This window comes from Melozone crissalis, unplaced genomic scaffold, assembly GCF_028551555.1.
Source record: "Melozone crissalis strain CALT ecotype California unplaced genomic scaffold, PUWL_Pcris_2 ptg000006l_1, whole genome shotgun sequence".
NCBI classification, from domain to species: domain Eukaryota; kingdom Metazoa; phylum Chordata; class Aves; order Passeriformes; family Passerellidae; genus Melozone; species Melozone crissalis.
Window position 1 is genome coordinate 20,031,333 of NW_026535784.1, and position 26,898 is coordinate 20,058,230.

The 26,898-nt window shown below is 39.4% G+C and overlaps 1 long non-coding RNA gene across 1 annotated transcript; it reads right to left on the bottom strand.

Annotated features, from left to right (window-relative positions):
• Positions 1 to 16,929: 16,929 nt before the first annotated feature.
• LOC128947028 (uncharacterized) lies at positions 16,930 to 25,838 on the bottom strand. The gene is made up of 3 exons (XR_008484013.1): positions 23,384 to 25,838; positions 22,616 to 22,690; positions 16,930 to 17,170 (listed from the first exon to the last, which is right to left on the bottom strand). It is a non-coding gene; the product is annotated as an uncharacterized LOC128947028 (long non-coding RNA).
• Between the last annotated feature and the right edge of the window lie 1,060 nt (positions 25,839 to 26,898).

The window sequence follows — 26,898 nt, forward strand, 5'->3', positions numbered from 1 at the left end:
TTGACTCAACACCCTCACACAATGCTCTTGGCTAAGCCTCAGCTTGTGAGTACATAGTTGACTTCATACATATGCAGTATTTTTCTAAATGGCTTTATTTTTATGGCAGAAAAAATTTTACAGAATCTTCAAAGCTTAATTTTCCTTCATTGGCCCTTTTCTGAAATAGCCTTTCACTTTCATCGGGGTTTAATAGCAACTAAAGTCCTGTTTCAAATAAGTGCAAACAACTTTATCTTCTACACAGAGGTCTAACAAGTCTCCAAACTGCCTTTTAATTAATTAATTTAAAGAATCCTAGCACCTTTATATTAAATAAAAAGGTATTTTTTCTTTTCCATAAGCAGTCTTTTGAAAGACAGGTCTTGCTGTAAAGAAATTGCTTGGTCACTACAGAACTGTCAGTCTAAGTGACCATAAATATTCCCTCTTCAGATCACTTTCTTGAGCTGGAGTATTGCTTAAACCAATACACTGTTTATACACCATCTCACTGTTCAAACACAATGTTGAAAGGGAGTTTTCTGTGGTTTATGTTAAGATAAGTAACATTTGCTCCTATATATCCCAGGAGATTTGGCTAAAGGATTTAGAGATGACCTTCTCTGTCTTAAGGAGAGTATCTGAGATGAAAATTCCATCACCTCCCAGTTGTGTGTTTTTCTTAAAATTTGGAGATTCTAGACTAGAAACTGCTTTAGGTCAGAAAATCTTTGCCTCTTCTAGAAGGCAGAAATGTTTAAATGACAGTTGTAGTCACCTCTAGAGAAAGCAGAGGTTAAACCCTTTTCCACCTCAAATGCAGACCATGGTGAACCTCAAATCAGTAGCATAGTTTTGTTTAAACCATGGAGCCTCTAATTTACCTATAAAGGAAAACTGAGAAAAATTTTGCGTCCTAGTTACAGCTGCTGCAGGAATTTTGTAGCCTTTCTGACTTAAGTGATTGCCAGAGCAGGGATATTCTTCATTGCTCTTTTCATGTGGCTGCCTTACTAGATCTTATCTTAATCATCCTGAAAAATCCTGACTCATTTCATCCAGATCCTCAAGAAGTCATGAATGGCGCAATCTCAGAAAGCCAAGTGCTCAGAATTGAGATGCATCAGCAAAACTTAGAAAAGAAACACGCATAGCTGGGAATGTAGATGTACACCTATCCATCAGGATAGTCCTGTATCCTTCTGTGCAATAAACATGACTCTGCATTTTAACCAAATGTCTTGGTTTCAGCCAGAACAGGGTTAATCTTTGCAGCATCCAGGAGGGGGCATGGCCAGGAGCCAAAGGTTGCTCTATACCACCTCATGTCATTGCTGGGTGTGGGGGAAAGGAGTCTCTGCTGGGAAGGGGTTCCACCTGATCGAATAAACCTGGTGGGTAACGCTGGTTCTGATCAATCACATGGGAATCCTTGGCCTGTCTTGTACATTTTCTTATCAATATTGTTACTCTTACTGTTCATTTCCTTATCTCATTGCTGCTTCCAGTAAATGTTCTTATCTCAACCCGTGATTTTCACTTTTGTGCTTTCAATTCTTCTCTCCATCCCGATACAGGGAGAGGGGGAGAGTGAATGAGACGTACATGGGTTAAAAAGTCTCAGTGGAAGCACTAAATTGGAGAGTATCATTCCTGAGCCATGACACCAAGTTGAAGACATGGCTATTAATTATATACCACCATCAAATGGTATGAAAAGAAATTGAGAACAGTGCACATTAAAAAAATACCGTTTCAGAAGGAATCCTAAGACTGCCCATTGCAGCTTCTTTGACTAATTTTAATTAGCCTGGAATTGCAGGAGCAATAAATGACCAATTTCATGATAGCATGATTATTTCAAGTCTGGAAAACATATTTACCAAGTATAGAAAAGAGAGATTTTTATTTGTAATCTAATGTTTAGAGGAATGTTGATTTCCAAGGTATAAAATAATCAAAAGGAGATCAGAGTGTTGCTTCTCTGGAACAAGAAAAGTATGAACATCTGGCTTTTGACAAGTACTCCCCTGTACCATTTACATCTGCTCGATGTGACAACAAATAAGCTTCAAACTGTAATGTAATAGTGTTTGAAATCCATTTGACTTTTTTTTTTTAATACACAATGGAGAAAGAAACCAACTCTATGTATTTAAAGGAAAAAGTAAATAAATAATAATATTATTTACAGACTTTTTTGTTGTTATTGTTGAATTCAGAGAAGTTTAAAGAAAACAAGTCTGCCTTTTGGCTTCCGGATAAGTGATCTTAAGAAAAGTAATTGAATTAGGATTATGAAAAAAATAATGAGAACTTATCAAACTCAGGATAAAGTCAACCAAAATAATCATCAGTCAGTCACCTTATTCTTCACCTGATATTGAATCTCCAATATATTAGATACTAATTAGATTATCAGTCAGCTGCCGTCTTTCAGCCTTAATCTGAGGGGGCCACACAAGCAGAGCTTCTGTGTGTATAAGGCTACTAACCACCCTAACTACACCAGTGGTCTTACTCTGCATCAGCTGTGTTTGAAGTTCATCTTTCCTCAATGTAGGTGACCAAAATCAGATGATCATTCCCCAAGAGGAAGTCTGACCATGTTCTTATACCTAAATGCATTTTAGAAAGCAATGTAATTAGGAGAGCCAAGTATTTGCTTTATTTGCTTATTGAAGCTCTGAAAAGTCGTTAAATCACCTGGACACCCAAATCTTGTCTCTTTACCCAGTTAATACAGTATGGCTTAGCACAACATACTCTCACTCCAGGCTGGGTTCCACTGGTACAAATGTTTACTAGTCCTGGTTTTATTTGCAATTATCTGAACCATACCTAGGATGCCAGGTGGTAGACACTCCACTCTTATCTATTGTCACTTATTGAATTTTGAAGTTTGGCTCCACAAATATCTTTTTTGGAACTGAAGAAACAGGTCCTCTGCAACCTGGAAGAACTTGCAATACTTGCCAAACGTCAGAGCAACATGAACAAATGAACTGAAGAGCAGGAGATTATTTTAATGATTGCAGAGATACTGAGCCTTCAGAGTATGTAAGTAACATAAATGAGATAAAATCTCATAGGGAATGTGAATGTCTGGAATTAAGCATGATTTTTAGGAGATGTCCCATAGTGACAGTTCAACTGCTGAACACAGAAATTCCACCGTGAGGCTGAATTTGAATTTTTATATTCTTTAGAGAGCCATAATGCAAATAAAAAGAATTTTAAAGTTCCTGGGATCAGAGGCTAGAATCTCTTGGTGGATGATGCTGATGCAACATAAATTGGTGGATGCCACAGCAGTAGGAGTCTATGAGCCTGTTATGAGCCTTTTGTCTTGATGGTTTCTCAAGCAATTTCTTAGCAGCACTGAGGATGAGATTAAGCAAACTAAATTAGAAAAACACTCATATATTTTACTTCCATTCATCACCAATAATTGCCAGTTAAATTTAAATTGTTCACATTCTGGATGATAAAGTAAAAATGTCCTTAGTGGAAGTATTTGACTACTTATCAACTCAGGGGGAAAATTGGGCTATTTATGGAATGTTAATGTGCAGACCATCTGAAAAGAAGAGCACATATTAATCCTTTACATATTAAGATTTACACTGTTTTACAAAAATGTGTTAGGATTAAAAAGAAAAAAATCTGCAAACAGAAATGACTACTAAATATATAACATATTTTCATGCTAAACTGATCACAAAAGAGAAAAAAAGTGATACAGCATATGAGCTAACACGAACTGAATAGACAAGTCTTTCAAACATAATTCCACAATAACTTTATTTTTAAAAATCAGAGTTACACAATAAATTTGCAGTCAATACGCAACATGTGATGTGACCTGGAGATAAATAACTAAGTTATAAAGCTATAAACACTGAAAAGCTCTAAAGTGGAGCCAGGAGAAGAAAAAAGGGAAGCTCAAATTGCTTATTGTCACAGCATGGCTTTGATCATGCTGCCATCAGTCCAAACTTGGTATGATTTCTGTGACATAGATGAAGGAGAATGGCTGCAAGCCCAGAAACTGTTGGAGCTTGCTGACTGAAGTCCAAGGCCTTCTCCAGGCACCTCAAAGCTGGGTGCCCCTATTTAGGAGGTGCCTGCTCTATCAGTGAGTGGGATGTTCTCTAGTTGCTTTGGAGCAGCAGTGGAACCAGCCTAAATAAATTCTGCCTTTCAGATTACTGATTCTAATTATCCTAGAGCCAGCACTGCATTACCTGGAGCTGCACAGCTTCAGCTGAGAGCTGGCTCACATTCAGCCAGCTTGACACTTGAAGATACAAAGCTGGCACCTGCTTGAAAACACTAGGCAGATATACCAAGGGCCCAACTATACTCTTCTTTTCTCTCTGGCGTCCATAAAACCTTAACATTTGTACCTGCATAAGGGAACATCTTACCCAGTGCTCTGTGCACTTGAGGGCATTCCCCTGAGATAGGACAGATCTGCTGAAAGTATTTAATCTAGACTTCCCTCATCCCAATGATGTGACTGAACCTTTACATGCACACCAACTTCTTTTCCCAATACAGGCTTCTACCACATTATTGCAAGGGACCCCATCCTATCCATTAAGTGAACCCTAAAAATGCCTGGATTTTCAATTCCGGATGTAAATTTATGCCTAGATGGTATTTGGTAGAATGCTGAAGGGGAAATTGCCCTTCAGATTGATCAGAGGCTGATCTGCCAAATCTAAGCATTGATAAACCAGGCAATACACAAGTATAATAATCTAGACTGAGCACCTCACTGATCTGAGCTGCCTTGAGTCAGTTTTGCAGTGCTGAGGTTGTGGCAGGAGCTCTTACAGACTTGCTTACCACCCTTTACATATCAAATGTCTACCCTTGGCTATGTGCTTTTACTAATCAGCTTTCCTCTGTAGTACAGAGCAGGTCATATTCCTTTCCCATGGGAGATACATTAGCCTTATGTAGGAGAAATGAGACCTTTAATGCCCACTGCTGGGTGTGATAATTTCACAGAAACATGGCAAGGTTTGGGTTGGAAGGGACCTGAAAGATCCCCTGGTTCCAACCCCTCTGCCATGGGAAGGGACACCTTCATCCAGACCGGATTACTCACAGCATCATCCAGCCTGGTTCAGATGCTTCCAGGAATGGTTCATCCACAACTCTGGGAAACCTGTTCAGTGCCTCACTACCCTCTGGGTAAAGAATTTCTTTCTAACTGTAATGTAAATATTCCCTGTTATAGTTTGAAGCTATTCCCTCTTATTCCATCACCACATCCCCTTGCAAAAAGTCCCTCTCCATCTCTCTTGTAGTCACTGTAGGTACTGGAAGCTGCTATAGGGTCTCCCTGGAGACTTCACTATGCTAAACAAACCCCAACTGTCTCAGCCTGTCCTCATAGAGGAAGAAGTATTCCAGTCCACTGGGCATCTTCATGGCCCTCCAGTGCACTCATTCCATTAGGTTTATGACTTTCTTATGTTAGGTGCTCCAGAGTTGAATGTGGAACTCCAGGTGGAGTCTCATGAGAATGGAGTGGAGGAGCAGAATGAGTTCTCTCAACCTGCTGGCCACGCTGCTTTGGCTGTAGCCCAGGATACGGTTGGACTCCTGGGATCCAAGCATGCATCCCTGGCTCATGTCAAGTCTCTTGTCCAACACCCCAAGTATATTTCTCTGTAGCACTGCTCTTGATCCATTCTCCATCCAGTCTGTACTTGTGTTTGGACTGCCTTGACCCAGGTACAGGACCTCATACTTGGTCTTGAACACAGGCTCACTTCTGAAAATTGTCAAGATTCCTCTGGATGGCATCCCTTGTGAGGGTGCACACCCTGCTCTGTTGACTGTTAGTCTCCCCAGGATTTCAGGTACCCCACGAGTAGGCCTAGTCAAGGAAAAAGGGACCTGGGGGCTGTCCTGAAGGCATAATGCTGTGGTGACTGAGGATGCTCTTTAACTGCTGTGTTTACCTCACAGCCATCAGACACGTCTCCACAAAAGCTATCATTGAGAGGCACAATTATCGTGCAGCACAGCCTGGCACAGACACGCTGCCTGGCTGATATTCCTGTAGTGCCTCCTGAGCTGTGTGAGCACCTCTGCCTGGTGCTGCCATGCCACATGCCACCTCACAGTCTCCATGGTGCATTCAATCCCCCAAAGCACAGGCTGCTTTAAAATAATTTGGATTTCTTTTTTTGACATGTTTCACATTTATATCTACACTATATTTCACCAAAAAGACACAGCCAAAATATTCTTCTACTCTGTTTCCACTCTATTAATGCTGATTTTTTTCAGGGGTGGTGAAGTCCATTGGCAATTTCCCATGGTAGGACAGCTTTACACTAGAAAAACTGATAGCAGAGCATGTGGAGTTTCCAAATTTAGTTTTTTAATTTAAACCAATAGGCCATGACAAGCAGTGAATTTCTTGAATGGTTATTGCAGACTGCAGGAGGCATTAAAAGGTACAAGACAGTAAGCCAAATGGCTTTTTAAGCACTCAAGCACTCAAGCCTCCAGTGAAGCTCAACTGGAAATGAATTACCCGGAGTGTGTTATTGCTACTGTAACATCAAATTCAAGCATCAAAACAAAACAAGGCAAACTGTATTTTAAATAACAAATAATATCGGAGAAATGCAAATTAGGAGATCATAAAGGCAAACATTCTGAAGAAGGCTTATTTATAATTTCAGACAGATCATAATTTTGATACTCTGAATCTTGAGAGAGAAAACTTGTGAGACTCTTTAAAGCTACACTGTGCACCCTGGGCGTGGTTTTTAATGAGTATTGAAGAATAAAAATTGTTCCTAAATATAAAATATCCAGAAGCATTTAATTTTGAGAAAAAAAAAAATTGAAAATAATAAGCTAGAATTTCACTCAGTCATGTATTTAGAAAATATATTGGGATTATTACTAATTATGTTCAAATTTTGCCCAAATTTCATGCATTTAATTCTGGCTACCATTACAATAAGGTAGAAGTCAGGGTAGTAACACTTCCAAAGTTTGCTGCTATACCCAAATTATTCTATATCCAAGAGGGTTGATCTCTTTAAAGTTCTTCCTCATTTCTAAACTCAAGTTAGGAGCTGCAAAGCCCAAAAGGCAGGTAAGCCTATTTTGGATCTAGACCCAAGCAGGTACTGGTGTCCCCACTGTGAAGTTGCCCAGCCTTCACAGTGATATAACTCATGCCCTGCAGCCGCCCTATTAGCACTCAAAAATTTTGCAGTGTATTTTAGAAACTTACAACAGAAATATCTAAAGCTGCTCTCATGTGAGAGCTGAAAGTTAGAGTTGAAGTTAAACTCATCCACACTACTGCTGTGGATGAGTAAGAAACCTAGAAGAGGAAGGGTCTGTGGCAATTTCTCATTGGAGAGGGCAATGGATTTGAAGGAAAAAGTCTGCATCCACCAATGGCAGCCTCCTTCCTGGATTTTAGTAGAGCATTTAATTTACAGAGCACTTAATTTAACTATGTAAACTTACACTTAAAGAAAGAGATACAGCAACTGCATGGCATGATGAGTCAGGGAGCCAATGACCATCCCCATGAGGGGAATACTGAAAACTGGAAAAGAAACAAGGTGGGACAATGTGGGACACCTAAATGTTTCACTGAAGTACCAGAAAACTCCAGAGATGTTCTGGATATTGCAGGAATGTGTCCATTTCAGTCTTTTAATTTTTTCATTGAAGAGTAAGAGAGGGATTTTCTTTCAATTTTATTTTAACAGCAGAAAAGCTGTATAAAGGTAACAAGCATTAACAGGCCAGCAGAAAAGAAGCCTGAATATACTACATTCTGGTTTTTTCTTCCTTCCTTCCTCCATTCCCATTTTACTGCAGCCTTTTAAAAAGAAAACATTATTCCCAACATTTTCCAAGCATGGATTTTGATGTGGAAAGCTATCCTTAACATAACAGCTTTCAATGTCCCCTTTGCTAGCTTAATTATATACTTGCCTTGGAAATCTCACCTGTTGCTCTTTTGACAGTGACTGGATGTGCCATTGACACGCTGTGAAAGATTTACTCCTCTAGAATTGCAAGAACTTGGATATATCCATTACTTAACAAAGTGTTTAAATATCCAGGGCAATGTTCAACTTAAAAATTTAAAGCTGACACAGTTTTGATGAGGTTTTTTTTCAAATCATGCACTGTGCAGTATTAATTGTAGTCCCCTCTGGCACACACATTCACAGCTGAAGGAAGATTGCTGTTACTGGGAGGCATGGTTGCCTTTCTGGCCCTGTGGCACAGTGAAATCTCGGGTCTGGAGGCCTCATGTTCATTGCATCTGATAAGTAATAGAGTAATTCACAGAGCAGAGAGATGAGCTGCAAAAGACACCCTGTCTTTTGAGCACTACTTATGTGTTGCAGCACCCCATCCTACCACACTGGCCTCATGGTGGCTTTAAAGTCCTTGTGCTTCACAGCTGGCACCGGTTTGTGTAAGCCTTGAAAAGCAGCAAAGTTCATCCTCACCAGCCAAGGGGTGAAGTGGCCGCACCAGCAGAGGTCCAGCATGGGGTGTGTTGATTAATGACCTTCCTTTGCATTCTCAGGAGAAAATTCATATTTGGACAGGTACAAACAATTAACACTGATTTTGGTCCCCTGCAACTTCTTATGACCTGGAATCAGATCAGGGATTTTAGTGAGAAGGAGTAATCACTGTATATTTTAATATCCCTTAAGTAATTCTCCCTCACCAAAAAAATATAAGAGCAGTTTTTACTTCTTTTGTAGGAGTAATGCTAAAAGGTGCAGAAAATAAAATGCTATTTTAGATGTACTTTGAATTGTGTGAAAATAATGGTCTAGATAAAAAGGAATTGTGGATGATATCTGAATAAAGGCTAACAACAATCTACACATTTACAGATTACACAGTTTAAACAAATAGACATGAATAAATCCTGAAATACATATGAGAATAAAATACTACTCAGATGTGCACATGCAAAAAGAGAAACAAGGAAAGGGACTGACAAGATTTAGAGATACAAGGGCAGCTGAAAATATTCAATTTATGCTGTCTCCAGTTTAGGAGAAAAAAAAAAATTTCATTTAAATTCCTACCACTCTCAGATGGGCATCAAGATTTATATGCAGTCACCACATTTGGACTCCTCACAAGATCAGACTAGAACAAAAGAAATTAAACCTACTTTTCCTTCTATTTAGACTTTCCAGAAAGTCTTTTTGTAATTTTCTAATAACAAAAAAGCATCCATTTGGAGAGGAAACTGAGAACTAAAATCAGAATACCTAGACTGGAAAAGGAGAATATCACTGACTGACCACATGCTCCAAAAGAAGTTCTAAGAAATCGATTGGTTTTTCAGTTGACTGTGGTGTGCAGTCATTGTTTGTAGTGTCAATATTCTCTTAGCTGAAGGGGGATCTGCAGCAAACTGATACCTAACTCTGGAGACAAATCTTTTTTCTCTTCAGCCAGTTTCTCTTTGCAATAATTAACAACTGTTACTACAGTAAATCCCTTTAGAATTCAAAACGTTTGTCAAGAAAAACCCCAAAACTCTGGATGCAGAAAAGACTTCTTGGAGCTCTAGCTTTCATTTTCCTCTCTTATTTGTTCCATGTGAAAACAAAGAGATCTCGGTATAGTTAGGAGAAATGTGAAACTCAGTTTGTGGGAGAACAAAACAGTGATCTCAAGATAACTAAGCAGGCACATCAGCTACAGTCTCAGTTTATTTGTGTGTGAATCATGAGCCTGATGAATGCAAACTGTTGACTCCAAATGTTCCCTGAGCAGTTCAGAGGTCTCTTTGATCACACAAATTAATATCAAGGGGGCCACTGACTATATTGGTTAAAAGTTGTGCAGAATTTTCAAAACTGGGCAAGGGAAGACCTTTAACATCAGGAAAATAAAAGACAAATAGACTCAGATGAAAAACAAAAGTCTTTCTCAAAGACTTTTTCCTCTACATTTTTACAATGTATTCAACATCCATCTCTTATTAAGCTATTTGAAGAATGACAAATTTAGAATAACACAGTATGGCAGAAGTGGGCCACCGCTTAATTAAAGATGCATGACCAGTGGGAACCATTTCTGTGTGAAAAGTCATTTTTTTTCCAGGGTTCTGGATAAAGAAAATTGTAATGAACATTTCGTTCACAAGCAGCTTAACTGATAGGTGGACTGTGTCCAAAGACAGTAGATCCATTAATTGAGGCAGTAACAACCAATTTACTGCAAGTGATATTGTGAATACAGGCTAAAAAAACAGATTCTGAAGGACCTAATGGTCCTCATCACTTCAACCAAGAGCATTTGCTTAAGCTGTGCATGAAAAGGTGTCAGTGCTCCAAACTGGACTTGGACCTAACAGGACCTGCCAATAGGTTGCTCTGATGCAGGAGTCTCAGTCTCTCTTCCTGCATCAATTTTCCTCTGCTTGGCACACTAGTACCAAGTGTAATTATATGTCAAATTGTAGCCACCAGATTTAGCACAGCAATCCATATTTGCTCCCTCTTTTTGGCCCACTGCATGGAAAGCAAACAAAGTCACAACCTCCTCACCCCAGAATAACCTGGAGCAATGTCTTCCTGCACACAAGAAATTGCTGGATCCAGACAGCAGTGATAAGAAATTTTTTTTATTACTGTCACAATTAAAAAAGGAAAAAATTGTAAACATCTTTGAAGTCTTTTTCTGTCTTTTCTCTCAGAGTTCACAGTATCTCACTACTCAGCAGCTAATTAGCATCATGTTGAAAAGCAGTGCTGTGAGTCAGTGCCAAGTGACAGGGGAGGGGAGAGGGCTGGAGGCTGGTTCAAGCACACACACTCCTTCCTCTGCAGCCTGACCACAGGCACGGGGAAGGGAGGAACCTGACTAAGAGAAAGCATTGTGATTTCTGATTTACTGGCAAGCCACAGACGTGATAATGGCGCTCTCAGTGCTTCTCTCACATCTTTTGCAATACTTTTCAAGCAGGAATTTGGAACTGAAATAATTAAACAAGATAATTAGACATTTATTTTAACTCTGTGGGCCAACGTGTTGGCTGAGGCTTTGCAAATGACGAAAACCACAGCTGCCATGTTCAGCTTTGGGAGCAGCTCAGCTGCACTATGTGTCATCAGTTCCCATCCCGCTCTCTTGTTTTAATTAGACTCTCTTGCAGGCAACAAATCAGACTGATATTCTTCCTAAATGCTGCAAGTGCCCAGAGCAAACTGTGAATACTAAGGGAAAAACAAAGAGACAAACTAGATGTCTGTGTTCTCATATATGAGATACAAGAACTTTACCAATACAGTCAAATCTATCAAAAGAGCCACGTTCAAAAGTGGCAAGCTTCTGTTGCAGTAGTGTTACCTCAAAGTTGGTAGGCAGAAATTCTTCTGGCAAAGAGGCTTTCCATGTGCTCAGGCTTGGATTATGTAAGGCCTCTGGCCCAGGTCCTACCTCCACTGTTCCTCTTCCAACATCTCTTCCCACCAAGGGGATAATGCCAGACATTGCCTGTGGTAGTAGATAGGAAAGAATAGATGTGGCAATAGGGATGTGTTGTCCATGCCTCCTTCCAGTCTGTTCAGTAAATGCCACAACTCCTTTAATTTTAAAATCCTCCGTTGTCTCACTTTGTACCAAAACAAGGGATCAGATTGACTCCAGTTAGTTAAAGTCAACATGAGAAAATAATTTGCCCTTCTTTAGGTAGGAGCACAGGGCACTCCAGACTCTAGAACAGAAACTTTGCTTTTATTCATCCCTCTTTCCCCCCTCAAAAAAAAAAAAAATTCTCCCCTGAAGTTAGGAAGATGGGAAATCACCAACCATATGAAGTTTAACAAAGACAGGTGCTGGATTCTTTGCCTGGGATGGGGCAAGCCTGGATGTATGGATAGAGTGGGGAATGAGATTCTGGAGAGCAGGACCACTTACAGGGGGTCCTTATCAATGAGAAGATGAGTCAGCAGTGCCCTGGCAGCCAGGAGGGCCAACCCTGTCCTGGGGGGCATCAGGCACAGCATCACCAGCCAGGCAAGGGAGGGGATTGTCCTGCTCTGCTCTGAGCTGGGGCAGCCTCACCTCAAGTCCTGTGCGCAGTTTTGGGCACGACCATTTGAGAAAGACAGAAAGATTAGATAGAAAGGGAGTGTCCAAAGAAGGGCTACAAATACGGTGAAGGGTCTGAAGGGAAAGCCTTATGAGGAGGTCACTTGGCTTGTTCAGCCTGGAGAAGAGAAGACTGAGGGGGCACCTCTTTGTGCTCTTCAACACCCTCACAAGGGCAAGCGGAGGGGCAGACACCAATCTCTTTTCTCTGATGACCAGTGACAGCACCCGAGGGAATGGACTGAAGCTGTGTCAGGGGGGTTTACATTGGATTCTAGGAAAAGGTTTTTCATCCAAAGGAAGAAGCTTTTGGACAATGTTGTTGAGCACACAGTGTGATTCTTGGGGCTGTCCTGTGCAGGGCCAGGAGCTGGACTCAGTGATATTTGTGGGTCCCTTCCAATTCAGGATATTCTATGATTCTATAATTTTTATAAAATTAAAACACTGAATCTTTCTTCTTCAATATTTTCCTCTTCTTGAAGAAGAGCTTTTTGAATCTGTGACCTGTTTCCCATCACCTGTGCTTCCTCATATTGGCCAGTAATTGTATTGCCTGTACTGTAAGTCAAAGGACTTTGTGAATTGCTCACATTTTCTCCTCTCATGATCTGCATCTGCCCACCCAGTTCCCAGGAGCACACACACAGCAAAGCATGTTGTGCAAAAGGGACCAAGTGGAGGAAACAGCTGTAATAAGTAGAAAAGAGAACTTACTGTGGAAGGAAAAGATGAAGCATGTCAGGGCCTTGGCACTGCATCTTGAGATGAATCTTAGCTCCCACAATTTCTCATCAGCTGCAGATGAGATGTTCCTATAACAGGAGGGAAAGGGAAGGGAAACTCACAGTGTCCCAAAGCCCCCCAAAACCTAAGAAACCAAGTATTATAATACTTGGCTAAATAGTAATGAAATGTTAGTACAGATGTTAGATGTAAATTTCAATATAGATGTTATGTATAGTTATATAGATCTATATACATATATTTAGTAATCTATATATGCAATATAAATGTTGTCAAAGATTTAAACTACAACCCCCATGACTAACAGACAACTGAAGGGAATAAATCCAGATCTCAAACATGCAATTATTCCATGCCAGACAGCAGTATATATTTGTTAGCACACTATCAAAGTATTCTGAGTGCTGTAGCAGCCACTTTTCTTCAGAAAAAAGAGTTCCAGACATGATGTGAGAAAAAAATTCATTTTAGCAGGTTTCATTCTTTGAAAGAGTTGGGGGACTCTAATCTCTAATGTTTCTAAATTGGCTAAGACATAAAAAGCAGCTTCCACTTTTTTAACTATTTAAATTTAAAAAAAATATATTCCCAAAGAAAATTATTTTAAGCCATTCTCAAATCAGCAGAGCATTCTACATAAAATCTGAGCTACTGGTACACTGCATGAGCCATACAGTAACAAGTTAATTACTGAACAAACTACACCTTTGAAGGATGATTACAACTGAGGCCCTGAGCATGCACAGAGAAAGATCCTATAATCTGAAATTATCTTGATTGGGAAAAACAGCGGAGAAGTTGCTTTTCTCCTAATGTTGTGGAGGTAAACTGTTGTACTGAGGCAGGAATACACTGTGACAGGGAAATTGAAAAAAAAAAAAAAGCTAGTGAAGGCTCTCTCTGGAATGTCAATATCTGGGTTTTGAAAACATGGCACTCACATTCATAGTCATTATCATATAAGTAATAAAAAATTCATTATCCTAGTTCTGAGATATATGTATTTTAATATAATTCTAAAAGAATGTAAAAGGTTGAATAACAAAATCATCACAGCTGTGACTGCGTGAATCCACAGATGACAAATTCACAATTCTGGGCATCATCTGATTTTCTTAAGTGAGGGCATGTGAAAAAAAATACCCAATTGTTGGGCTGGGTTGAGGGAACTGAGGGAATAAACACTGCTAGAATAATTGCCTGTTGACATATTGAAAGGCATGTACATGTTTGCCAAGGCAGGCAGCTTCTAGGGATTATGCTTTTCTCTGAAAAGCTATCAGCCTGCAGCATGTATCTGAGTTTACTAAAAGAGATTTAAGAAAATATGTTGAATTGCAAACAAAAATAGTACCAAGTGCAGGCACAGCTCAAACAGCTGCATTGCAGTAGATGTTTGCTTTGAACATCGTGACAGAATGGCATTCAACAAAACTATCCAGTGCATGCGCTCAGAAAGGATGCCAGGATGTTGCCAGCTCTTGTACTCCCACTTGCTGGGATGACAAAGACATGAGCACAATTGTCAGGCAGAAAGAAGAAATGAAGAACTGTGCCGAGGTGCTTGGAACAAAGGAACATAAAGATTTCTGTGATCAGCTTACATGTCACCAGACTATAAGGGGAGAAGAGGCACAGGAAAGAGTGAATGAACAGACTGATGAGAGCACTAGAGACACACTGAAAGATAAAGGATTGGCACTGCAGAGAGGAAAATCTCTGCACAGTACTGAAAAGAAAGGCTGAGCAATAGATTATAAAAGGATGTAGAAAAACTAAATAATATTTAAAAATAAACTTTGAAAAGCTCGAAAGGTCTTTGGGTCAAAGTCTATATCCTCCTGTATACCTTACCAAATATGACCGAGGCAGGGTCCCTGGGGCTGCAGCTACGTGGCAGACATGGGTTAAAACAATTGTGTTCCTCAGGGCCCCAGGATCTGTCAAATCTCTTGCCAGATATCCCTCTCTAATGAAGCAAAGTGTGCTGAAAAAGATTACAATGAATCAGTTTAGTTGGTTGCTTTTAAGTGAATGATAGGAGCTTAGGTTAACAGCTCTTTACGTGTTAAAACTTATCTGAGCTAACGGCTACATGCTGAATAGAAGAGGTAGGCAGGCTCCACAGCAGGACTTATCCAACCCAGTTTTTTCCCCAAAAAATTGCATTCAGGAGCCTTCAAATTGTGAAAGTACTCAAATCCCTTTGAAAACACCCAAAATCCTCACTGACAGCCTTCTACCCTTCTGCATGTCTGCTTCAGCCTGCCTAATTCAGCAGCTAGCTCCCACCCAAGTCTCAAGAGGATGCCAAATTACTCATTCATCCACCAAAGTCTTAAACAGAGACTGTTTGAACAGGTTTCATAATGCCCATAATTCACTCAGGACAAGACACTCTGTAAATACTACTTGCATTGAACTAGTGCAATTACACAGCTTCTCATTCAGAATTGGTGAATATACAAACAAAAATACCTGTACATTCAAGTCTAAGTCTGTATGTCTCTATCATTTATTGAATACAGCCTTTAAGTGAATTTAAAAATGAAAAATATCATGTTCCCATTTGTTGCTTTTTTTAAATCTTATGTGATTTTTTTTATGTTTTTTTTTTTAAATACTACATGATTTTTTTTTTCTTGGAAGGGCAGAAATGAAAAAAAGCTGATTTTAATTGAGAGCTGTGTTGTTTTGGAGTTCAACATCCTTATTTTCCTTTTTAGAGATTCTGAATTCTCATCTATTTTTTTTGGACCCATTAGCTTCTTAAAGCTTAATGGACCTATTTGCTCATTTTCTTACCTTCTTACTCTTGTCCACTTAGTTAATCTAACACCTGATTAGTGTCAGCCAAAACAATTCATTATTCTTCTTATAATTTATATGTTGATTTTAATGGTTTCCTCAATACTCTTGCAAATGTCTCCTTTATTTTTTACCTGCCTCTAGTTTTGCATGAAGCTACTTTGCTTGCTTCTTTTTCCACTAAGCTGTCACATCATCCTTAATCATGCTTTCTCCACTATCATCACCCACAAATTTTGACTCAGAAATCAAAGATCTTCTGTTAAATAGACTGTTATTTCAATCCATGATGGGTAGATACTTCATTCTCATGACTTTACTCATGCATTTGTATAACCCTCTATTATTATTGTTATATTGTTTCTGTGTAATATTTCTCCATCCTAATACTATTTTTATATAATAAATGCCATTGTCTCCTCTTTATTTACTGAGCAAAGGGCCCTTTGTTTTAACTCTGTGTTTGAGGTTGACTGTAATTTTCTTTACCCTACTCATTTTCTGATCTCTAAGGCATTTAACTCAAATCTTGTCTTTCTTTAACTGCTTGAAGGCGATCGAATTCTTCCCAAAAACCTGAGAAGTTTACTAATTTAGAAAGATACAGAGTTATTTTGTACAATATTTGAATCACAAATTTCCTGATCTTTTCTTTCTTTCCTTAAGTAAATTCCATACACCACATTCAAATCAGTTTCTGAGCTTCTTATTTCCATTTGTCTTCAGCTCAGTTTCCTTCATTCATTGTATCTCATAGTTTAGTCTGAGAATTGGACATCTTAATTATAGACCTACTTTTGTTTTCACAAAATTCAAAGAGAACTGACACATGTCAGTTTCATCTCAGGATGTTTTGTATTATCAGAACTTTTTTCACATTTCCAGTGCTTACCACACTAACTCTTGATACAAATCTATGTTCAACCATATGTTCAACAGTGAATTATAATATTAGAAAACAGAGGGAAGCCTGAACAGAAGAACATGTGACTACAGACAACCATCTATGTAGTAAACTCCACCTTCATTGGCAATTAAGATCTAACACCTAATCCTAAATAAAGAAAACACAAACACACCCTAAATAATAACAGTCTAAAATAATAAACACATCCTAACTAAAAGTATATAACATTTTTGCACCAATAAATATATTTCCAAGAGTATATGATACTAATGCACCCAATCTCTTCTTGTCCCTTATCCCACTGCACAGTGATACCAGTAGTGATGACGGCAGTAGTAATCAACAGTAATAACAGCTGTGACTCCAGTCCTTCACAGCTCCCTTTCTTTAAGCCAACAGGGTGCAGGTTTGCTCCTCATTCTGAAGCATTTATTTTACTGATATTCCACTTTTTACTGTCACACATGGCTTCAATTAATTCACCTGCAGCTTTTGCTCCTTTGACACCACATCTGCTTCGTACCACAGCCCATTCCATCATTGCGCTGCTGAAATATTTATTCAGAAAGTTGTGCAGGTGGAGGGCTGGCAAAAAGAGAAGAACAGGACCTTTTAGCTGCCCCATCAGAAAATAAGGTAGGACATAACTGGAATAGCCTAGGTGAAACACAGATTGGATCTCACCACCTTGCCTCTACATTCTACATACTAATTCAACATGGTAAAGCTGAGCTGCGGCACAGTAAAAATCTAAAAGCAATATTGAGAACATCATAGTCTAAGAGAAGCTTTTGTAAAAGCTATATTTTTATTTTTTAAAAATTAGTATTTTGGTCATTTTATGTACAAATGTAGCCTCTTTATTTTTACCCAAGAAAAATGAATATATGGACCAAGAGTCTGAATGGAATTAGAAAAAAAACTATGCAGACAAACTGTCAGTCACCAAATTACTCTATGTGACAAAGACTGTTGCAGAAAACCTTTTAACAAAGATGTAAACTCTTAAGAAACACAAGGAGTTATATTCACAAAAATATGAATCAAAATAATAATTTTTAAAACCCACACTTGATTATTTTATTTTTTTAACTGAATGAAGGAAATGCAGCTTATTTTTCTTGAAATATGGACCATAAGAGATCAGCTAATCTAGACACATAGTAAAGGCAGGACCGACAGTATTGAAACATTTCTGATACAGGATTTTTAAAAAGAAAAAGCAATAAGAAAAAACCCCATAGACACTCCTGTGCTTGAATACAATAGCAGCCTTTACCCAATGTCAAAGATTTTTCCCAATGCCAAAGGTATCTCTCTTTGCTTGAGCGCCAACCCATAAGTTTGAATTGCTGGACAAACTGCAGAAGACTAAAGGGTAATCTTCTACGGACAGATAATTAAGAGAGCACATAAAGTCAGCAACATGAAAACATAATTAAAATCACTGAAACACAGAGTGGAGTTGAATAAGTGCAGTGGGACACAGTATTGTCTCACATGAATGTCTCTGTTTTTCCCCAGACACAGAGACACTGACAATCTTCTCAGTTTCAAAGCCTGACATAAATAAATTTCTAGTAAAAACCACTCACTGGTGGACATGGGTCAGCAAGCACTGGGCTGTTTGACACCACCAGCAAAGAGCCATGAATCCCATAAAAGCTGATAAATCTAAAGGGGTACAGGAATTTAGGTCATAGCAAGAATCAATTTTCGGTTCTGCCCTGCAAGTAAATTTACTACCCCATACATCTCCAGTGATGCTACTACCTTCACATTTCAAGTTTTCATCAGGTGTATTACTTCACTTAATTGTTCTTAGCTGTTTAAAGGCCTCCAACAGGGATGTTTCACAAGGATTGTCTATACCAGCAATTGCCATTCCTGATATGAAGAAAGGTATAAAGCTTCTTTTCCTGTTCTAACTTGAAGTCAAGAGCATTTAGGGTTTGCTTTTTTTATCCCTTACAATTTCCTGTTTGAGGATCATAGAAGCTATTCACTTTATGTAATTGTTTCCTTAAATTGCTGTTTTCAATTTGCATAATGTATCATTTAAGTAAAGGTAAAGAAGCATTTCATCTTGATAATTTCTGCCACAGCTGAGATTGCAAAATTGCTTCTTGTTAGAAGGAAATTTTTAAAAAGTGCAATCACTGCAACTTTCCAGATGGCATCTAACATATTTTTCAGTCTGCTGCAATAGTATGTTATAGATATGCTTGCTATTCAGCTCAAGCTAGGAAACATTTTCTCTAGCTGAGGTAGGTCTTTTGGCCCCACGTTTTCATATTCTGTCACATTCCTTGATAATTTCCTGATTTATTAGTTCCATAGCTCTAAACATTTTCTTGTCTACAAAAAATTCTCTACAAGCTGGACTTACCAAGACACTCTATTTCTTCACTACTAATTTCTTTGCTATTAAATCTGATTAATTCTTTTCTACAGCCTTATCTAAGAATGCCATAATTTATTCAAAATGCCATTCTACATTTATCAGTAACTTCTCCTAACTTCAATTTTCTTCTATTATTAATAGCAAGAACTGATACATGCCGTACCCTATACCTCAGATACACCCATAGGTCAAAATCCTCAAAACATAAAACTTCCTCATGCCTGACACTTCTCTGGAATTAGCCTTTAAATACAGTGTTTCTGGAAATATCAAAGTCATTGTATTGAATAGTTCTGTGAAGGTCAAAATCTGTCAATTGATCTATAAACATGTATTGCTTGTACACATTTACCCACATTCACCTGAGCTTTTGACTCAGCCAAGCATATGAGTCTTCTACTTCTGTAAAGTCACTACTTACATGCCTAAACTTTGGCTCAGTGTGGCAATACCAGCACAGACATTCGACTATTTAAATAAATTTAAATTTTAAAAAAAATCATTCTTTTATAGGTGAAAAGAACATATAGATCATGGTGACTTAAACAATCCTATTGCTTAAGACTGCAAATCAGACTCAGTGCCTGCCAGAGAGAAAAAAAAAACAGAAACACAGAGTTAGCCTCAAGCTCTTCACCTGGGTTAGGAATCATTCCTATGTACCTGAATTCTCCCATTCTCCCTTTGCACTTCAAGGCAAGCAGGGTACAGATCCTTGTTGTATCTGCAGTACAGAGTCACAGGCCTATGCAGATAGGCAGCAAAGTAAAACAAGATTTGTCCTTGATTCAATCGTCTTCCTTTTCTTACATTTAGAATGCTGTATTTCTCTATCTCTCTACCACTTGCAAGTCTGCAAGCTGATGCAACCCCTCACTTGAAATTCTTTCATTAGATCAAGAGCATTAAAATGGGGCATGCATATCCCTACTTGGTTGCTATATTAATCTGTCTTTTTCCATCAGAACTGGACAAAATTTCCAAGTTTTTCATTAAAAATTTGAAAATCTTTGTTTTGTTGACTTGAAAACTTAGATGTTTTAAGGATTTCTTTTTCAATCACTCTTGTTTTCAGGCTTAATTTTAACACCAAAGAAAACAAAAATCTATGATAATGTCATCTTTTATGACATCTTTCTTGGTCAAAGTAAGCTCTATGACACATTTCAGCTTCAAAGAACTCCAGTGTTTCCTTTATGTTTAATGATTATGACATGGACTCAAGTGATCTGCAAGATCTGCAAGAAGGCAGCAAAATCAGCCACCAGCACACAAGAGTCAGGACAGATTATTGTCAGACCTGAAAGACTACAAAGAGTGCAGAGTTTATCTAGATTGTGTGCTCATCAGGCACGTGGTTAATGATTCACGAGGCTATCAGCATTTCTTAGTCTGGGTGGAAAATGCTGTGGGATGTCTCAAGTGAATTGTTGGTGTAGCCCTGCTTGGATGCAGTCAGAGACTGTGGAGTTCACATGTGGCAGCACCAGCAAGATCATCTGAGATGTCTGAAATATTAAATAGCTTCATCTCAAACTGAAGGAATGTGTTAGGCTTATTTCCTTGACAATGAAAAGCATTTGTAAAGAACCAAATTGTAATAATTCATGCAATTTTATTTTGAAAGATAGGGACTAATGGTGCACAATGCCAGTAATGGTAGCTTAATTTGGCTTCCAGCAAAGATTATTATAACCCTGTGAGGTATTTCTCTGTAAGTGCTTTTAAAAATTTGGCTTCCAACAAAAAAGTTTGCTGCATCTCTCCACAGTCCTTTAAGGAGCACAAGAACTCTTTTCTGCCCTGCTGCAGCCTGGTGCACCTATGCTATGAGGTTAAACCAGGACTGTGCCTGCTGCTTAGGCCAGCTGGCACTGAGTGATGAGTGATCTCATTTTCTCTTCTTGCCCTCCCAGTGAGGACAACTATGTATTGAGAAAACTCCCATCAGGAACTCCCACTTGTGTCCAGAAACCACTTGACTAGCTGATGCAAACCAAAACCACCCCAAAGGCTAGCTAGGGGCTTACCTTCCAGCATGGAGATAGTCAAGAAGAAACAAAATGAAAAATTAAATAAAATTATGTCTTTCACACAATCATCAGGGTTGGAAGACACCTTCAAGATATTCTAGTCCAACTCTCATCCCAGCACCACCATAATCACCACTAAACCACAATCCAGGTGTCACATTCAGCTGCCTCTTGAGCCGCTCCAGTTACAGTGACTCCACCACCTACCTGGGGAGCTTACTTCAATGTTCAGCCACTCTTTTAATGAGAAAATGTTTTAATATCTAATCTGAACCTCCCCTAGAGCAATTTAGCCTCATTTCCTCCTATATTTTCATTTGAGACATGGCAAAAAAGACCAATCTCCACCTCACTACAACCTCCTGTCAGGTAGCTCCCTCAGCCACTCCTCACAGGATTGTCCTCCAGACCCTGCACCAGTTCCATTGCCCATCTTCAGACTCACTCCAGCACCTCAATCACCTCAATGCCTTTTCTGAAGGGAAGAGCCCAGAACTGAACACAGAACTTGAGGTGTGGCCTCACCAGGGCCAGGTACACAGGAGCAAACTCTTCTGTGGCCAAACTACTTCTAATACAGGCCAGGGTGCTGTTGGCCTTCTTGGCCAACTGGGCACAGCTGGCTCACGTTCAGCCACTGTCAACCAGCACCTCCTGGTCCTTCTCACCTGGGCAGCTTTCCAGCCACTCTTCCCCCAGCCTGTAGCACTGCCTGGGATTGGTGTGACCCCACTGCTGGATCCAGCACTTGGCCAACCTCATGCAATCGGCCTTGGCCCATCAGTCCAGCTTTCCAGACCCTCTGCAGAGCCTTTGTGCCCTCCAGCAGATCAACGCCCCCACCCAATTTGGTGTTGTTTGTGAACTTACTGAGAATGTTCTCAATCCCCTCATCCAAATCATCACTAAAGATACCCAACAGAACCAGCCAAAACACTGATCCCTGAGGAGCCCTGCTAGCAACCAGCTGCTGGCTGGATGTAACATCATTCACCACCATCTCTGGGCCCAGAAATCCAGCCAGCTTTTCACACAGTGAGGAGTTTCACTGTCCAAGCTCAGGACTGCAGAGTCTAGCTACTGCACTGGGGGATGCCAGCAAAGGCTTCCAAATTAATATATAAGTGAGGTTTTTTCTCTTCTACAGCAGGTATCTGAGAGGTTTGTCTAGTTGTCTAAACAATTTATTAATAAAGTGCTTTGTGACAAAATTAACATAAACAAATTGTTCTTGCATTTATTCATAACTCAGAAAACTCCTCATAAATGTTATTTACTTCACAGACAATTTCAGTCTGATTAACTAAAGCATCCTTCTTCAGGAGAGCACTTGAGCATGTCCTCAAGTTCCACTGAATCCAATTATTAGGTTAGTTGAGGGAATCAGTTACAAAGAGAGATTGGGGTGGAGCACTGGACAAAGAAAAGCAGGAACTAAATAGCCAAGAAGGACAGAAACAGAATATGGGACAAAGCCTAAATAAAAACCAAACAAAGCAAAACCAAACAAAGAAAAGGGCTAAAAACCCAGGACTTGAGATTAAATCTGGTGGCCTTGTGCCACTGTACTTCAGCTGTTGTTGGAATCTGTACCTCACTCTCCAGCAGTTTCAGCACACACAGTAGAAAATGTCTTCTTTACTTCTCTTGTGAGTTTCTTCATGACTCCTGCAAAATTCTATATTTTATACAACTTTCCCTACAAAATTCTTTAAATAAACATGTTAGTAACATAGCACAAAGACATTTGTAACCTGAATTAAGTACTTGTGATTTCATCCAAGTTTAAAGACATTAATGTAATATGAATTTACTAATTAGTGAAAAAACCTAAATAATGGTTACAGGCAAATGAAATAGCAATGCATTTCAAGGACATAATGAATACTCATGGGAAAAAAATCCATGACAATGAATTAAGCACATGATTAAGTAATGATTTGGTTGATTTGCTCCATTTAGCATACCCCACTACTATGATAACAGAAGTAAGAGATGCTCACACTATATAATTTACTCAATGAATTTGTCTTTCATGTGAATAAGGAAACAATAAATCAAGGGCTGTGACGCAAAAAGATGCTCAGGCTCATTGCCTCTGCTCTCACTTTAAGCCCCTGTAACGTGTCCCTGCCACAGGTCATTTCTTCCCATGATTGAACAACCAGACCAGAGCCTGGGCAGGGATATAGGCTAGATAATTAACCAAAGACCTATTCTGGAGTTCAGCACACGTTCCTACATGACCAAACTTAAACGTTTTTTCAAGACTTGCATGGCATACTTGTTTAAGAAAAACACATAAAAATAATTCCCCATTGAGAACAAATTTTTATATTGTTCAAATTATGCCAATATTACCTGAGAATAGAGTTATCTTTTCCTCCCATCCGTTGTCCAGCTTTACTTCCCTGTTACCTGCCTTTCTCTCCTCCTCCCCATTCCTAGGAAAAAAATGCAGGAAGAAAGGCCTTTGCTATGGTATCAGTATGACATGGCATCTGCTTGGGTTTAAGTTCAGACTTTTACCATAGGTGTGGATGCTGGATTTTAGTGGGAGGAACCAGCACATAAAGTGTTGTGCTGGTTTTATTCCAGGGTTTGCAAGGTTCAAAGGAGAAGCTGTTGGTTTTCCTCCTCTGGGATCCCTGACTCCTTATGTTTATTTGAGAGTTAGGATGTCTCAGAAAGGGATTTCAAAGATTAGGATGCTAAAGAGGGACTGTCTGGAGGTGGCTCAAAGGAAAACTGAGAAAACAGTATATCCTAATCTTTCTTCAACCACTTCTTTGGGCTTCACGCAGGTTTACAGTGAGATATGTTTTCTCCAGGCTAAAAACTCTGGGTGGGTTGCTGCTAACAGCATTTTTTTTCCCCAGGAAACTCTGCAGGTCTCATGTTTCTAGCACACCTTCTCAATTTTTCTCTCTGGTGAGAGCATACTTCTTCCTTTCTGGTAGCATTTATATGCACTGGTTTTGCATTCCAGCAGAAAGAGCACTCAATGCCTAAGCACTTAAAAGGCATATCCAGCACAGGAACAAAAATTTTCATATGTAAGTTTTGATGTGCCTACTTACCCGGCTTTGCCCACAGACACTTCAGATAGAGAACTGAGCAATCCATTAGAGATTAGCTCTTTCCAGACCTTTCTCAGCATGTAGACACATGTATTTTTAACAAATTTCAGAATATACTAGAACAACTTCCCTGCCCATCACCTTTGCAGTATCAAAGTGGTGGCCATTTATTTTCATGTGATTCTATTCACATCCCAGAGAAGACTAATGGCTTGTATTTTAGAATGCATCTTATTGACAACAATGTTTGGAAATAAGGGCAAGATAAAACATGCATCATGTTTTGATTTAAAAAAACCTGATAGGTGGCATGATATGTAGGTGGCCACAAGTTTGATAACTAAATATATTCAGAAGCAGCAATATTGGTATCTTAGCTGCAATTATTAAAGCCCACGATGTTGCCAGGATCCTAGGCTCTTAAAATTACAGGAAAAGATGCTTCCAGTTAGAGAAATTAGGCAGATTTAACAATTACCCTCCTTGCATTGTTACATTCATAAACAGTTACAATGTTTTCTTGAATTCAGGGATAGAATTCACCACGTTTGCTCTCCAAAGGTGGCATTTTTTGTAATCTTATATGATAAATTTAAAACATAGTAAAAGGGTCTTAAAATAATGCCAGCTGTGCCAGTTCTCAGGCACAGCTCGGAGTCACACAGAGAGAATGGAAACACATCTCAAATACCTCTGTGTATAAACACCTCTGTGACCCCAGGAAATCTGGCAGGGCTCTGCTTCTGCATTCCTAAGGCATCCCAGCTTCTCGACCTTCAGCTGTCCATGTACAAAGCTGAGCTTACACACACACTGTCTCCAATGCACTGCTGTGCTTTATAGCTCACAATGAATCACATAGCACAGATGCAGTGCTGTTAGAGGAGCTGGAGGTTTAGAAAAAACACAAGCACAACTTCTAGCCTGAACTGACAGACGTAATCCATTTCCATAAAAGCAAAGACTGTTATTAAGGAGGATAAATAGAGGAATCAAAGTCAAATGCATGGTAAAAAAAGAGGCTGGTATATTGCAGCAGCAAAAACAATTCAGATAGGCCCAGACTTGTGCAAATAATCAGGCCTGTTTAACTTCCAGCTGGACACCTCTACCCTTACAAATTATCTCTTTGAGCCCCATATCAACCCCACTATAACACCTAGTCACACCTAGTCATAAAGCTGCTGTGGAGTTCCAAGGATGGTTGTGTCCCTGGGAAAAAATAGCCTTCCTATTGCTGGAATTGTGTCCATACAACCCACAGAGCATTTGGGCCTCTTCAGCTGAGTGCAGTTCCCTTCAGGGCCAAATCAGAAGGCATTCTAACACATCTATTCCATCTCTATGTACATTACCTAGTGCTAAGGCTTCCTGGAGGTATAGGTTCCTTAAACAAGGGGTCCAGAAACACTGTGAAAAACATGCAGGAAGTTATCATCTCCTGAAGCAGCAATGGAATCATACATCTCTTTTATCTTCAGATCCGGGACAGACTCCTGAAGCAAAATATCTTCTACTGTGCTTCAAGGGATCCCACAGGTCTTTTCCTTTGCTATAATGGCCCACTGGCTGTGGTTACACACAGGTTACACACACAGGTTTTTTATGTCAGCTGGGAGCTGACACCTATATACATGTTGCAAAACCGGCAGAAGACATTCAATGTCGTTTATGGGCAAGTGCTCTAATCATTAGCCTTGTAAAGGAAGGATGTAACAACACCTCCATCTGCAATCATTAAAAGAAAAAAATCAACAAAACAAAACAAAAAACCAAACAAAAACCACCAAACACCAACCCCCCCCCCCCCCAGTAGATAAAACACCAGGGAGCTCCAAGTTGTTTGTGTCATTTTGGCAGGCTCTCCCATGCTGTGAACGACACTTCAGAGTAGCTTTTTATTCAGCTTCTTGTTATCTGAAAAAGAAAACACTTCAATGCATTTTTAATGAATTTCCTGTAGTTTGAAATGAAATTTTCTCAGTTGAGAAAGTAAAAATCTCCACAGAACAAACAGAAAATGTCATTTAAGAAAAATAGCCAAAACTGCAATAATACAGTGAGTACATCTGGACACACTGCCCATCCTAGAATGCCTTTGGCAATTTGCCCCAATAGCTTCACACCTCCTAGGTTTCCAGCAAGTTTCCGTTCACACTATCCATCAGAGCTGACACATAAATTCCATCCAAAGGCTTTCATCAGCATTAAAGCACTTCAGCAGTACAGGTAAGTTCTCTATTCCTCTTAGAGACCCTCCAGCACATCTGAAAAACAAGCCTTTGATCTATAATTTCTCTAAATTTTGCTGGCTTAATCACATCAACTCACACCTTCATCTTCCCTCCCCTAACAGCATGAGGGTGCTACCAGCTCCTTCCTGCACTCAGACTGGGACTACCCTCCACCTTGTATTTGGAATTTTTCTTCCAGGCTCACTTGGCTGTGCTGAAGTTGATGCAACTTCTGTCTCTCTGTGCCTGCACTGGCTGCCCTCCTGACATGACAATTGCTAGCATAAGCTATAAAATGTCACATGAGCTACAGCCAGCCTTTTCCCAGATGCTTCTTCACTTTTATCTGGAGCTGTCATCTTGCTGGATTCCTAGAAAAATTTGGTGTTACCATTTCAGACCACTGGACAGGCTGAACAGATTTTACCTTTATATACATACCAGGTCAGAGGCTGTTCAGAACACTGATATTCAGCATTTGAGACCAAATGCTGAATTTGGTCCATTTCATTTTGGTCCAAATTCAGCATTTAAGACCATAGTTGATTGTGTCTTCTCCAGG